This window comes from Pogoniulus pusillus, chromosome 27 (genome assembly GCF_015220805.1).
Source record: "Pogoniulus pusillus isolate bPogPus1 chromosome 27, bPogPus1.pri, whole genome shotgun sequence".
Taxonomy (NCBI): domain Eukaryota; kingdom Metazoa; phylum Chordata; class Aves; order Piciformes; family Lybiidae; genus Pogoniulus; species Pogoniulus pusillus.
Genome location: NC_087290.1, coordinates 4,194,834 through 4,207,797, shown reverse-complemented (window position 1 = coordinate 4,207,797; position 12,964 = coordinate 4,194,834). Strand labels below are relative to the sequence as shown.

Genomic DNA, 12,964 nt, shown 5'->3' with positions numbered 1-12,964 from the left:
CCAGGGTGGGGAGCAGCCACTGCTCCTCATCCTTCTCTAGGCTCTCCCCCCTCCCCCGCCCCCACTCAACTCACCTTTCCACCAGCCGGCTTCTCCGCTACAGGTTTGCTCAGCTCCTCTTCCTCACCCCCCCCCACCCCCCCCAAACCCTCCCCACCCTCCCCCCTCCAGATCTCTCCTGGCTGAGTTATTCAGAGGAGGATGGAGGGAGGAGGAGGAGGCAGAGAGCGAGATCTGGGCGGTGAGGACGGCGGAGGGGGGAGAAAAATCACTAAATGCAATTAACGTCCCCTCCCCGCCCCAGCCGCCCCCTCCAAAGCAGCGCCGGAGGGGCAGGCTGAGTGCGGGGCTGCGCCGCCGCTCAGCGCCCCATGGCCCCGGCAGCTCCCGGGCAGGGCGGGGGGAGCAGCGCAAAGCGCCCGCCCGGGGACCGGCCTCCGCCGCAGCCCACCCTGCGGCAAGGCCCCCGCTAACCCCTTCCTCACCGGCACCTCGCTGCCAAGCCACCCCTTAAGCCCTCCCTTCCCTAATCCTAACGCTAAGCCGAGAGCTGCTGAGCGCAAGAGGAGAGGGGCTCCGTCCTCCGGCAGATCCCACCAGCCCAGCTCCCCACCCCGGGCTTGCCTCCCTTCCCGGGGGCTGGGAAGCAGAGAGCCGCAGAAGGCTTGAGGTTTGAAGGGACCTCGGAGATCATCAAGTCCAACTGCTTGCCTGGAGCTCGCAGTCCCACCGCTAGTGCTAAGCCACCAGCACTAAAGCATGTCCCTAGGAGGGGACACAACCCCAGAGGAGTCCATGACCTGAAAGGAACGAGCAGCCTGGGGCTGAGCCCTTTCCAAAGCTGACTCCTTGAGTGTTCTCCAGGTCCCTTCTTAACGTGGTGCGGGGTGGGGAGTATAAGCTGCTGGTTTTCACACTATTATCACAGTATTATCAGGGTTGGAAGAGACCTCACAGATCATCAAGTCCAACCCTTTACCACAGAGCTCAAGGCCAGACCATGGCACCAAGTGCCACGTCCAGTCCTGCCTTGAACAGCTCCAGGGACGGCGACTCCACCACCTCCCCGGGCAGCCCATTCCAGTGTCCAATGACTCTCTCAGGGAAGAACTTTCTCCTCACCTCCAGCCTAAATCTCCCCTGGCACAGCCTGAGGCTGTGTCCTCTTGTTCTGGTGCTGGCCACCTGAGAGAAGAGAGCAACCTCCCCCTGGCCACAACCACCCCTCAGGTAGTTGTATACAGCAGTCCAGAGGACAATGAAGCCAGTGAAGGGTCTAGAGCAGCTGAGAGAACTGAGGTTGTTCAGCCTGGAGAAGAGTAGGCTGAGGGCAGAGCTTCTCACTTGCTACAACTCTCCAATGCTGGCAGCTGCAAGGAGGTGGTGACTTCACCAGAGTGAAAGAGCAAGTGTTTGACATTCTCCCAGCTTGAGGAGCACACAGAGAACTGGATTCATTGGAAGAGAACTGGTTTGGTTGAAAGTCAAAGAGTCCAACTATTAACCCAGCACTGCCAGGTCACCACCAAGCCATATCCCAAACCCAGCACCACGTCTACAATGGCTGTTCTATCCTTCCAGGGATGCTGACTCTGACACAGGCTCACAGGATGTTAGGGGTTAGAAGTGACCCAAAGAGATCATCCAGTCCAAGCCCCCTGCCACAGCAGGACCACACAATCCAGCTCAGGGCACACAGGAACACATCCAGACAGGCTTTGATAGGCTCCAGAGAAGGAGACTCCACAGCCTCTCTGGGCAGCCTGTGCCAGGACTCTGGGACCCTTCCAGTCAAGGAGTTCCCCCTTGTGTTGAGCTGGAACCTCCTGTGCTGCAGCTTCCATCCATTGCTGCTTGTCCTATCCCAGGGAGCAGTGAGCAGAGCCTGTCCCCCCCTCCTGTCCCCCAGCCCTCAGAGATTTAGAGACATCTATTAAATCCCCTCTCAGTCTTCTCTTCTCCAGACTAAGCAGCCCCAGGTCCCTCAGCCTCTCCTCACCAGGCAGTGCTCCAGTCCCCTCATCATCCTCCTAGCCCTCTGCTGGACCCTCTCCAGCAGATCCCTGTCCCTCTTAGAGGTCACACCTGGGGAAAGCCAGACCCTGGTACCTCCAGAGGGTTGGAATTTAGCTTAAGACAGTATAGGCTGAACACACAGAGAGACGTTCTGATGGGGAGAGTGAGTCTCTAATGGAAACCCAACACTCAGCTACAGTCACCTTGGCTGGATCCAGAAAGCAGCCTGGAGAGCCACCCAGCAGCACCCCCACAGTGGTGTAAGCACCAGATGAGGCCTTCAGGGCAAGCCTCGATGTTAGGGCTCAGAGCTGTTTAACTCACATCCTGCCTGCCTTGTACTGCTCTGATGTAAAATCCTTCCTGTCTCCTTCCTTCAGCCTCAGGGGTCATGCTGGGCTTTTACCATCAGAAGGAACATGATCACCAGCTCAAGAACCATGAGCAGAGGGATTTTTGCTGCCTCTGCTCACTGTGCAAACTCAAAACCTCATCTTCATTGATATTAAACTGTTTTGGCTTCACCAGCTCAGCTGCCCTGCCTGAAGCTGGGGTTTCTGCACCCTGCTGCCCCTCACCCTGTACCTGCACGCTGCTTGCTCACCAGCTCTGGGCCTAGATGGGAGGGAGATGTGAGAATTTAAGCATGACCTAAGTCCTTTCTAAACCATCAGGGCTATGCAGGCCCAGCTACACCTTGCAATGTTACCATTTTGGGTTAATTCATTGCCATTCCTATGTCTAGTAAAGAAATAATTCCTACCCCAGCAATGTGGCCCTTGGTACCTTCAGTGAAAGGTGAATGATGTGGCCAAACACTGCTTCATCAAGGTCAGATTTGGGGTGGTCTCCTCATGACATTGAATTATCATTGCTTTTTGCTTTCTTTCTTTTCCTTTTCATTCCTTTTTTCACAGAACCATAGAATCAATAAGGCTGGAAAAGACCTCTTAATATCAACCCAACCCCATCATGCTCACTAAACCATGTCCCCAGGTGCCATGGCTACAAGGTTTTTGAACACCCTCAGGGATGGTGACTCCATAACCTCCCTGGGCAGCCTGTGCCAATGCCTGAGGCTGTAGCCAGGTGAGGTTGGGCTCTGCTGCCAGGCAAGCAGCATCCAAAGAAGGGGACACAGTCTCCAGCTGTGCCAGGGGAGGTCTAGGATGGATGCTAGGAGGAAGTTGTTGTCAGAGAGAGTGATTGGCATTGGAATGGGCTGCCCAGGGAGGTGGTGGAGTCTGTGTGGCTGGAGGTGTTGAAGCCAAGCCTGGCTGGGGCACTTAGTGCCATGGTCTGGTTGGTTGGCCAGGGCTGAGTGCTAGGTTGGGCTGGCTGAGCTTGGAGCTCTCTTCCAACCTTCCTGATTCTATGGTCTAGTTGATTGGCTAGAGCCAGGTGCTAGGTTGGAGTGGATCAGCTTGGAGGTCTCTTCCAACTTGCTCGATTCTATGACTCTTTCAGTGGAGAAATTGTTACCAATATCCAACCTAAAACTCCCCTGATGCACCTCCCTAGTCACTTGGGAGAAGTGACCAACCCCCACCTGGCTCCAGCCTCCTTCCAGACAGTTGTAGAGAGATACCTTTTTTTTTTTTCTTAGTCCATAAGGGAACATTCACCTGTGACTGCCTCAGCTTCATCTGGGCTGCTTCAGTGAGTACACTGAGGGCAAAGCCCCTCATTTGCAGAACATTATTCCTGCCTGTAGCTAATTTCCTTTCCTCCAGCTCTGGAAGATGTTAGTTAGAAAGGTTCCAACCTCACAGCTGAAAACAGTAGCTGGAAAATACATTAGGCTTATACATTTATAATTAAATGCTGCTAAAGGACTAAGTTCTCATTAATCCCTAAACATATCCACAATATCTCCACACTGTGCCCAAGTCTGGAGCTCCAAACACAAGAAGGATGTGGAACTGGTGGAGAGGGTCCAGAAGAGCTCACAAAGATGTTCAGGGGACTTAAGCATCTCTCTAATGGGGCAGGCTGGCAGAGAGTTGGGGCTATTCAGCCTGGAGAAGAAAAGGCTCCTAAAAGACCTTAGAGCAGCCTCCCAGTACCTGAAGTGGACTATTGGAGAGCTGGGGAGGGACTTTACAAAGGCATGAAGTGACAGGGTGAGGGGTGGTGGCTTCAAAGTGGGAGAAGCTGGATTTTGATTAGGCATTGAGAAGAAATTCTTCCCCATGAAGGAGTTGAGGCACTGGAACAGGTTGTCCAGAGAAGCTGTGGAGGTTCCAAGCCCAGAAAGGAGGTTGTAGCCAGGTAGGGATTTGTCTCTTCTCCCAGACAACCAACAATGGAACGAGGGGACACAGTCTCAAGTTGTGCTGGATGCTAGGAGAGAGTTGTTGGCAGAGAGAGTGATTGGCATTGCAGTGGGCTGCCCAGAGAGGTGGTGGAGTCTGTGTGCCTGGAGGTGTTGAAGCCAAGCCTGGCTGGGGCACTGAGTGCCATGGTCTGGTTGATTGGGCAGGGCTGGGTGGTAGGTTGGGCTGTCTGAGCTTGAAGCTCTCTTCCAACCTGGTTGATTCTGTAAGTGTTCAAAGCCAGGTTGCACAGGGAGCATCCTGGCCTAGTAGGAGGTATCCCTCCCTGTGGCAGGGTGGGGATGGAACTAGATGATCTTTAAGGTCCCTTCCAACCCAAACCATTCTATGACTGATTCCACAAAGTTGTGTCTCTTTTCCCTTTTCCTTCCTTCATCCCCAGGGCTGACAGTGTCAAAACTGCAAGAATCTCCCAGTAGCATGGCAGCTGCCAGGGCTGTGGGGTGGCAACAGGAGGACACCCCCTGTAGATAAAGAAGGCTGTGCTGTGACATTCACATTCCCCTCCTGAAAATGATCCAGCAACAGACAATATAATACTAATGTGACAAAGCCACGTGCTGAGATATGCTGCAGGGCAGGGCAGGCTGTTGTCAGAGACCTGCCCAGCTGCCTGTTGGGGACCAGTGATAGCTGTCACTGTCAGCACTGAGCTGTCACTCCAATAACAAGTGGATTATGGCTTGATGTAATTTGCTAGCTAGCTGTTGGGACAGCAGTCAGGCTGATGGCTTCTGGGTACCACCCAGCTCGCAGGGAGATGCTCAGCAAGCCCACAGCAGTGCAGGCATGGGGAAGCCTTGGTTTCAATTTGGGGTCCTGTTTTGAGCCAAAGGAAAGAGGTGGCTGAAAGCAGCAGGTGAGCCTGGGATAAATATGGCAAGGGGAGGCAGGGCAAAGCTCCTGGGCTGGGGTCACAACCACCCCACGCAGTGTTCCAGGCTTGGGGCAGATTGGCTGCAAAGTGCCCAGCAGAATGAGACCTGGGAGTGCTGGTCAATTGCTGCTGAGTATGAGCCAGAATGTGCCCAGGTGGCCAAGAAGGCCAACAATATCCTGGCTTGGATCAGCAATAGCATGGCCAGAAACAGTAGTGTGGCCAGCAGGACCAAGGCAGGGACTGTCTCCTTGTTTTCAGCACTGGTGAGCCTGCACCTTGAGTACTGTGTTCAACTTTGAGTCATTCACCCAAGAAAAGGATATTGAGGGGCTGGGGCAGCTCACAAGGCTGGTGAAGCATTTGAAGAACAGGTCTGGTGGGAAGCAGCTGAGAACTGGGGCTTAGTCTGGAGGAGAGGAGGCTGAGAAGAGACCTTCTGGCTCTCCACAAATCCTTGCAAGGAGGTCAGAGCCAGGTGGGGGTTGTTTTCTTCTCCCAAGTAACAAGTGGTAGAAGAAGAGGAAATGGCCTCAAGTTGCACCAGGAGAGGTTTAGGTTGGGTATTAGGAAAAACTTCTTTGCAGAAAGAGTGGTCAGGGATTGGAACAGGCTGCCCAAGGGGGTGGTGGAGTCCCCATCCCTGGAGGTGTTCAAAAGCAGGGCTTAATGGCCAGGGTGGTGTTGGGTTGATGGTTGGACTCTATGATCTTAGGATCATTCTGGTGGGAAATGACCTCTGTGATTGTATGGTTTTAGAAGGGGCTGCTGACTTCAAAATATCCCTTAGACTATCCAGATGTGGGGTCAAACTCAGAGGGCCCTCAGATAAGAAAGTGCTCTATTGAAGTTAGTTTGAGTTGGTCAGGGCTGACCCACTGAAATGAAAACTCACAAAGATCCATGGGGTCTGTTGAAGTGGGGAGGGCTGCAGTTCAGGAGCAGTGTGGGCAGCAGGACAAGGGAGGTTCTTCTGCCCCTGTGCTCAGCACTGCTCAGGCCACCCCTGGAGTGCTGTGTCCAGTTCTGGGCTCCTCCATTCAAGAGAGATGTTGAGGTGCTGGAAGGTGTTTGGAGAAGGGCAGCAAGGCTGGGGAGGGGCCTGGAGCACAGCCCTGTGAGGAGAGGCTGAGGGAGCTGGGGGGGTGCAGCCTGCAGAAGAGGAGGCTCAGGGCAGAGCTCATTGCTGTCTGCAGCTGCCTGCAGGGAGGCTGTAGCCAGGTGGGGTTGGGCTCTGCTGCCAGGCAAGCAGCAACAGAAGAAGGGGACACAGCCTGGAGCTGTGCCAGGGCAGGTCTAGGCTGGATGTTGTTAGGAAGTTGTTGTCAGAGAGAGTGATTGGCATTGGAATGGGCTGCCCAGGGAGGTGGTGGAGTCTCTGTGGCTGGAGGTGCTGAAGCCAAGCCTGGCTGGGGCAGTTAGTGCCATGGTCTGGTTGCTTGTCCAGGGCTGGGTGCTAGGTTGGGCTGGCTGAGCTTGGAGCCCTCTTCCAACCTGCTTGATTCTATGAATTATTCCCCACAGTACTGGAGAGAGGGTTTCTGCCCAGTCCAATATTAAACATCTTGAGATGTTCCCATTCAGCCTCTTTTAGGGGGAGCTTCAAGGACATTTCCCACTCTGATGGCTCTCAAGAGTGGGAGAAGTTTTCTCAGCTCGCAGCCTACATTTTCCTAGTGCTTCATTCCACTCCATTATTTCTGATGAAACACTTGGTGGAAAGCTGTACAATTGCTCCCTAGCCTGGCTTTTCATGTTTTAATGATGGTTAATTATTCCAGGAGAAACTTTCATTTGGACTTTTTCTTTATGCACCTCACTGTTTGGAGCTGGATGCTTTCTTCTCCAGTTTAATTAGCGCAGTTCGGAACTGAGTATCTCGATTAAATCACTGCCTAGCAAGCTCTCCTCCAGGATTTATGATCACTCTGCACATCCTTCATTGTACCTGCCAGCTCTGGGAACTGATTTATTGATCAATGGCTTATTTGGGCCAGGAGAAAGGCAGCCAGGAACTATGACAGGCTCAGGGAAGAGCTTTACACAGCCTGGCGTGGTGCTGCTGTCACCCCACCGCAGCTAGGGAGAGGAAGGAGGAGAAACTTCTTTACTGTTAGGGTGATGGAGCACTGGAACAGGCTGCCCAGAGAGGCTGTGGGGTCTCCTTGTCTGGAGTCTTTCAAATCCAGCCTGGATGTGTTCCTGTGTGGCCTGCCCTAGGTGATCCTGCTCTGGCAGGGAGGTGGAGAGGATGATCTCTGGAGGTCCCTTCCAGCCCCTAACGTTCTGTGATTCCAGGGTGGACATCTTAAGGATGTAGCTGGACTCTTTCAGTGGTCCCCAGTGTCAGGACAAGGGGCAACAGGCACAAATCAGAAGCCAGGAATCATAAAATGCATCAGATTGGAAAGGACCCTTAAAAGTCATCTTGTTCAACCCCACTGCAGTGAACAGGAACAGCTCCAACTAGATCAGGTTGCTCAGGGCCCCATCAAATTTGCTCTTGAACATCTCCAGGGTTGGAGCCTCCACCAACTCTCTGTGCTGCCTGGTCCAGTGTTCCACCACCCTCATAGAATCATAGAATCAACCAGGTTGGTCATCATGAAAAGCTTCCTCCTGATGTCTAAAGGTTTCACTTGAATGTAAGTCAAAACTTTGAGGGTGACAGAGCCTTGGAGCAGGCTGCTCAGAGAGGTTGTGGAGTCTCCTTCTCTGCAGACTTTCCAAGTCCACCTGGATGCATTCCTGTGCAACCTGCTCTAGGTGTACCTGCATTAGCAGAGGGTGGACTGGGTGAGCTCCATAGCTCCCTTCTGTGACTGTGTCATAGAGTCACATAATGGTAGGGGTTGGAAGGGACTTTCAAAGGTCATCCAGTCCAACCCCCCTGCCAAAGCAGGATCACCTAGACCAGGTGATCACATCAGGAACACAGCCAGCCAGGCCTTGAAAACCTCCAGAGAAGGAAACTCCACAACCTCTCTGGGCAGCCTGCTCCAGAGCTCTGCCACCCTCACAGTAGTGTTGATAGTGAGGGTGGAAAGGGGCAGCCTCCAGGGCCTTCAAAGCCTGGTGAGGGTATTGGACACCCTAGCAGCAGGTCTGGGATGAGACAGCTATAACAGATTCACATCTCCAGTCCTGCCATCTGCTTGGATCCAAGGTTTCATTTCAGCCTATTAGAGAGATTGGGGCTGGCTGCAAACATCAGATGTAGGCATAGGTTTGGCACCAGTCCATCCCCTTTCCTGTTGCCTCAAATGCCAAGATTTTGATTCAGGCTCATCTGCTAACACTAAAAAAGCTTCAGTTTTGCAAGAGTCCACCCTAGTGGAGCTCATCATGAAATGAGACAGTCAAGGAGGAGGAAAAAACAACCTAACAAAGCAAACATTCTCTCTAATGATATTATCTCAACAAGCTCAAGCTATAGACACACACAATTACACCCCCAAAAATCTGCTTGCTCCCAATAGAGGCTTCACCAAGGGCAGGAGTAGATGGAGAAGAGGCTGAAGGGAGACCTCATTGCTCTCTACAGCTATCTCAAAGTGAAGTTGGGGTCAGTCTCTTTTCCCTAGTGTCAAGTGATAGGACAAAAGGAAATGGCCTCAAGTTGCACCAAGAGAGGTTTAGTTTGGATATTAAGAAGAATTTCAGGCACTGGAAGAAGCTGCCCAAGGAGGTGGTGGAGTCACCACTGCTGGAAGTGTTCAAAAAACTCTGTGTGGAGATCATAGAATCAACCAGGTTGGAAGAGACCTCCGAGATCATCCAGTCCAACCTAGCACCCAGCCTCCTGGCACTCACCTTTACACAGGGATAACCACTGGTGAGGTCACTTCTCCCAGCAGCACAGCCCCAGCTTCCTCAGGCTCTCCTCCTAACAGAGCTGTTCCATTCCCTTCAGCATCTTTGTGGCTCTGTGCTGGACTCTCTCAAGCAGTTCTATGTCCCTCTTGAACTAGGGCCCCAGAATCATAGAATTAATCAGGTTGGAAGAGAGCTCCAAGCTCAGCCAGACCAACCTAGCACCCAGCCCTGGCCAATCAACCAGACCATGGCACTAAGTGCCCCAGCCAGCCTTGGCTTCAACACCTCCAGCCACAGACACTCCACCACCTCCCTGGGCAGCCCATTCCAATGCCAATCACTCTCTCTGACAACAACTTCCTAACAACATCCAGCCTAGACCTGCCCTGGCACAGCTCCAGGCTGTGTCCCCTTCTTCTGGTGCTGCTTGCCTGGCAGCAGAGCCCAACCCCACCTGGCTACAGCCTCCCTGCAGGCAGCTGCAGACAGCAATGAGCTCTGCCCTGAGCCTCCTCTTCTGCAGGCTGCACACCCCCAGCTCCCTCAGCCTCTCCTCACAGGGCTGTGCTCCAGGCCCCTCCCCAGCCTTGCTGCCCTTCTCTGGAGGTGAACTCCACAACCTCCCTGGGCAGCCTCTTCCAGTGCTCTGTCACCCTGAGGAGGAACTTATTTTGCTGTGAGATTCACATGGAACCTCCTATGCCTCACCTTCCACCCATTGCCTCTTGTCCTGTCACTGGGCATCACAGAGAAAAGCCTGGCCCCAGCCCCATGGCACCCAACTCTTTCTTATTTATAAACACTAACCAGGTCTCCTCCTCTCCCAGCAGCACAGCCCCAGCTCCCTCAGGCTCTCCTCACAAGGAAGATGCTCAACTTCCTAAATCAATTTTGTAGCTCTGTGCTGGACTCTCTCAAGCAGCTCCCTGTGCTTCTTGAGCTGGGGGGCCCAGAACTGGACACAGTACTCCAGATGTGGCCTCAGCAGGGCACAGTAGAGGGGCAGGAGAACTTATCTTGACCTACTAACCACAGCCCTTCTAATCCACCCCAGAATGGCATTGGCCTTTCTGGCCACAAGAGCACACTGCTGGCTCATGGCCATCCTTCCATCCACCAGCACTCCTAAGTCTTCCCTTTCACTGCCCTCCAGCAGTTCAGTCCTCAACCTAGACTGAGGTCTTCTCCAACCAAACCAATTCCATGATCCCAAGCACTCTCAAGATGAGTGCATGCAAGACAGCTCAACATCCATAGAGCAAGCTCAGGCAGGGTCCCTCACTGGGGAGGGACTTTTCAGGCTCTCAGAGAGTGCCAGGAGTGGGGGGAATGGAGCAAAGGTGGAGGTGGGGAGAGTGAGGCTGGAGGTGAGGAGGAAGTTGTTGAGCAGGCGAGTGGTGAGAGGCTGGAATGGGTTGCCCAGGGAGGGGGCTGAGGCCCCATGGCTGGAGGTGTTTGAGGCCAGGCTGGCTGAGGCTGTGTGCAGCCTGCTCTAGGGTAGGGTGTCCCTGGGCATGGCAGGGGGCTTGGAACTGGCTGCTCCTTGTGCTCCCTTCCAACCCTGACTGATTCTGTGATTCTAACTAGATGATCCTTGTGGTCCTTTACAACCCTGACTGATTCTGTGCTTCTAATTAGATGATCCTTGTGGTCCCTTCCAATCCTGACTGATTCTAACTAGATGATCCTTGTGGTCTCTTCCAACCCTGACTGATTCTATGATTCTAACTAGATGATCCTTGTGGTCCCCCTTCCAACCCTGACTGATTCTGTGCTTCTAACTAGATGATCTTTGTGGTCCCTTCCAACCCTGACTGATTCTAACTAGATGATCCTTGTGGTCCCTTCCAACCCTGACTGATTCTGTGCTTCTAACTAGATGATCTTTGTGGTCCCTTCCAACCCTGACTGATTCTAACTAGATGATCCTTGTGGTCCCTTCCAACCCTGACTGATTCTAACTAGATGATCCTTGTGGTCCCTTCCAACCCTGACTGATTCTAACTAGATGATCTCTGTGGTCCCTTCCAACCCTGACTGATTCTAACTAGATGATCCTTGTGGTCCCTTCCAACCCTGACTGATTCTAATTAGATGATCTCTGTGGTCCCTTCCAACCCTGACTGATTCTAACTAGATGATCCTTGTGGTCCCTTCCAACCCTGACTGATTCTAATTAGATGATCTTTGTGGTCCCTTCCAACCCTGACTGATTCTATGATTCTCTAAGGAGGTTTATCTCCCAGCCCAAATCTAAACACATAACCCCAGAGAAATGCCCATGTGTGAGAGAAAAAGCACCTCCTGTTCCTGCTGGGTTTGCTCTCCTTATTTATACCAAGCAGCTCTGGCACACTGTGGAAGAAAACTGGGCAAAGCTTCAGCCCTCCTCTAGCCCACAGAAAAAAAAATCAGATGAGTGTCTGCTCAGGCACCACAGGGCAAACAGCCCCAAACCAAACCCAGAACACTCAACAATGAATTTCAGCAGGGGAGGGGGTGGGAGGGGAAGGGTTTGGTGAGGGTTTTTGTGTGTGTGTGTGTGGTGTGTGTTTTGTTTTGCTCTTAGAAAGATAGCCCTGTAATTTAATGACTCATACGTTCTCCAGCCTTTGTTGCTTTTCATTTTCAACATCTTTAAGCTGTTTGTGGAGAAGGAGATTATTTTTAGACTTCCCATCAGTGTGAGAGAGAGATTTTAGCTGGGTAGAAGGGGGAAAAGCTCCATTGAGACTTTTGTGTCTGGGGTGTTCAAAGGTAAATTTCCTGATGGGGAGATCTTTCTTCCTCTTGCTTACTTTTTGTATCTCAGGATATGGGCAAGGATCTGCAGGGCTGTAGCCCATGCCACAAGTGGGGGTGTCTCAGGGATTGAGCAGGATTGGAGCTGATGGAAGGAGGAGAAGGATGGCTGCAGGCAAAAGCAGACAAACATAGAATCATAGAATCAACCAGATTGGAAGAGAGCTCCAAGCTCATCCACTCCAACCCAGCAGCCAGCCCTGCCCAACCAACCAGACCATGGCACTAAGTGCCCCAGCCAGGCTTGGCTTCAACACCTCCAGGCACAGCAACCCCACCACCTCCCTGAGCAGCCCATTCCAATGCCAATCACTGTCTGTGAAGAACCATAGAATGTCAGGGGCTGGAAAGGACCTGGAAAGCTCATCCAGTCCAACTCCCCTGCCAGAGCAGCATCTCTTACACCAGATCACACAGGAATGTGTCCAGGTGGGTTTTGAGTATCTGCAGAGAGGGAGACTCCACAACTCCCCTTCAAGGGGCATGATGAGCAAGTGGGGGCCTCAGGATCACTACTCACTTTCATCTCTCATGTCCATTGAATCATAGAATGGTTTGGGTTGGAAGGGACCTCAAAACTCATCCAAACACTCTGCCATAGGCAAGAACACCTCCCACTAGCCCAGGCTGCTCAAAGCCTCATCCAACCTGGTCTTGAACACCTCCAGGGAGGGAGCATCCACAACCTCCCTGGGCAACCTGTGCCAGTGTCTCACCACCCTCACTGGAAAGAGCTTCTTCTTAATCTGCAGTCTCAATCTACCTTCCTCCAGTCCATCTTCACCAAACCAGCAAAGCAGAAGCCATGCCCCAGAAAGCCTTTTTGCCATGGGGCAGGTACAGCAAGGAAGGTCTCTTCCAACCTGGCTGATGGTATGATTCTAAGGGAGGAGAAGGGAGGAGAGCATCTCAGAACCAAGGACAAAACTACATTTCACATCACAGCAGCACAGCAGGGTAGGGTTAGGAAAGACCTCTGGAAATCAACTTAGTCCAACCCCACTGCCTGAGCAGGATCACCCCCATCAGGTGATTGCATCCAGGCAGGTTTTGGAGACATCCAGAAAAGAAGACTTCCAAGATTTATTATTGCTTCTTGTGGCCTTCCAGGATCTGA

General features: G+C 52.6%; 1 protein-coding gene across 1 annotated transcript in view; it reads right to left on the bottom strand.

Moving 5' to 3' along the window:
* The window catches only part of CALN1 (calneuron 1), a 174,422-nt gene extending 174,289 nt beyond the window's left edge, over positions 1–133 (bottom strand). The window contains exon 1 of the mRNA XM_064166629.1: positions 75–133. The gene's annotated coding sequence lies outside the window, so the exon portion shown is untranslated. The remainder of the gene's footprint in view (positions 1–74) is intronic.
* Between the last annotated feature and the right edge of the window lie 12,831 nt (positions 134–12,964).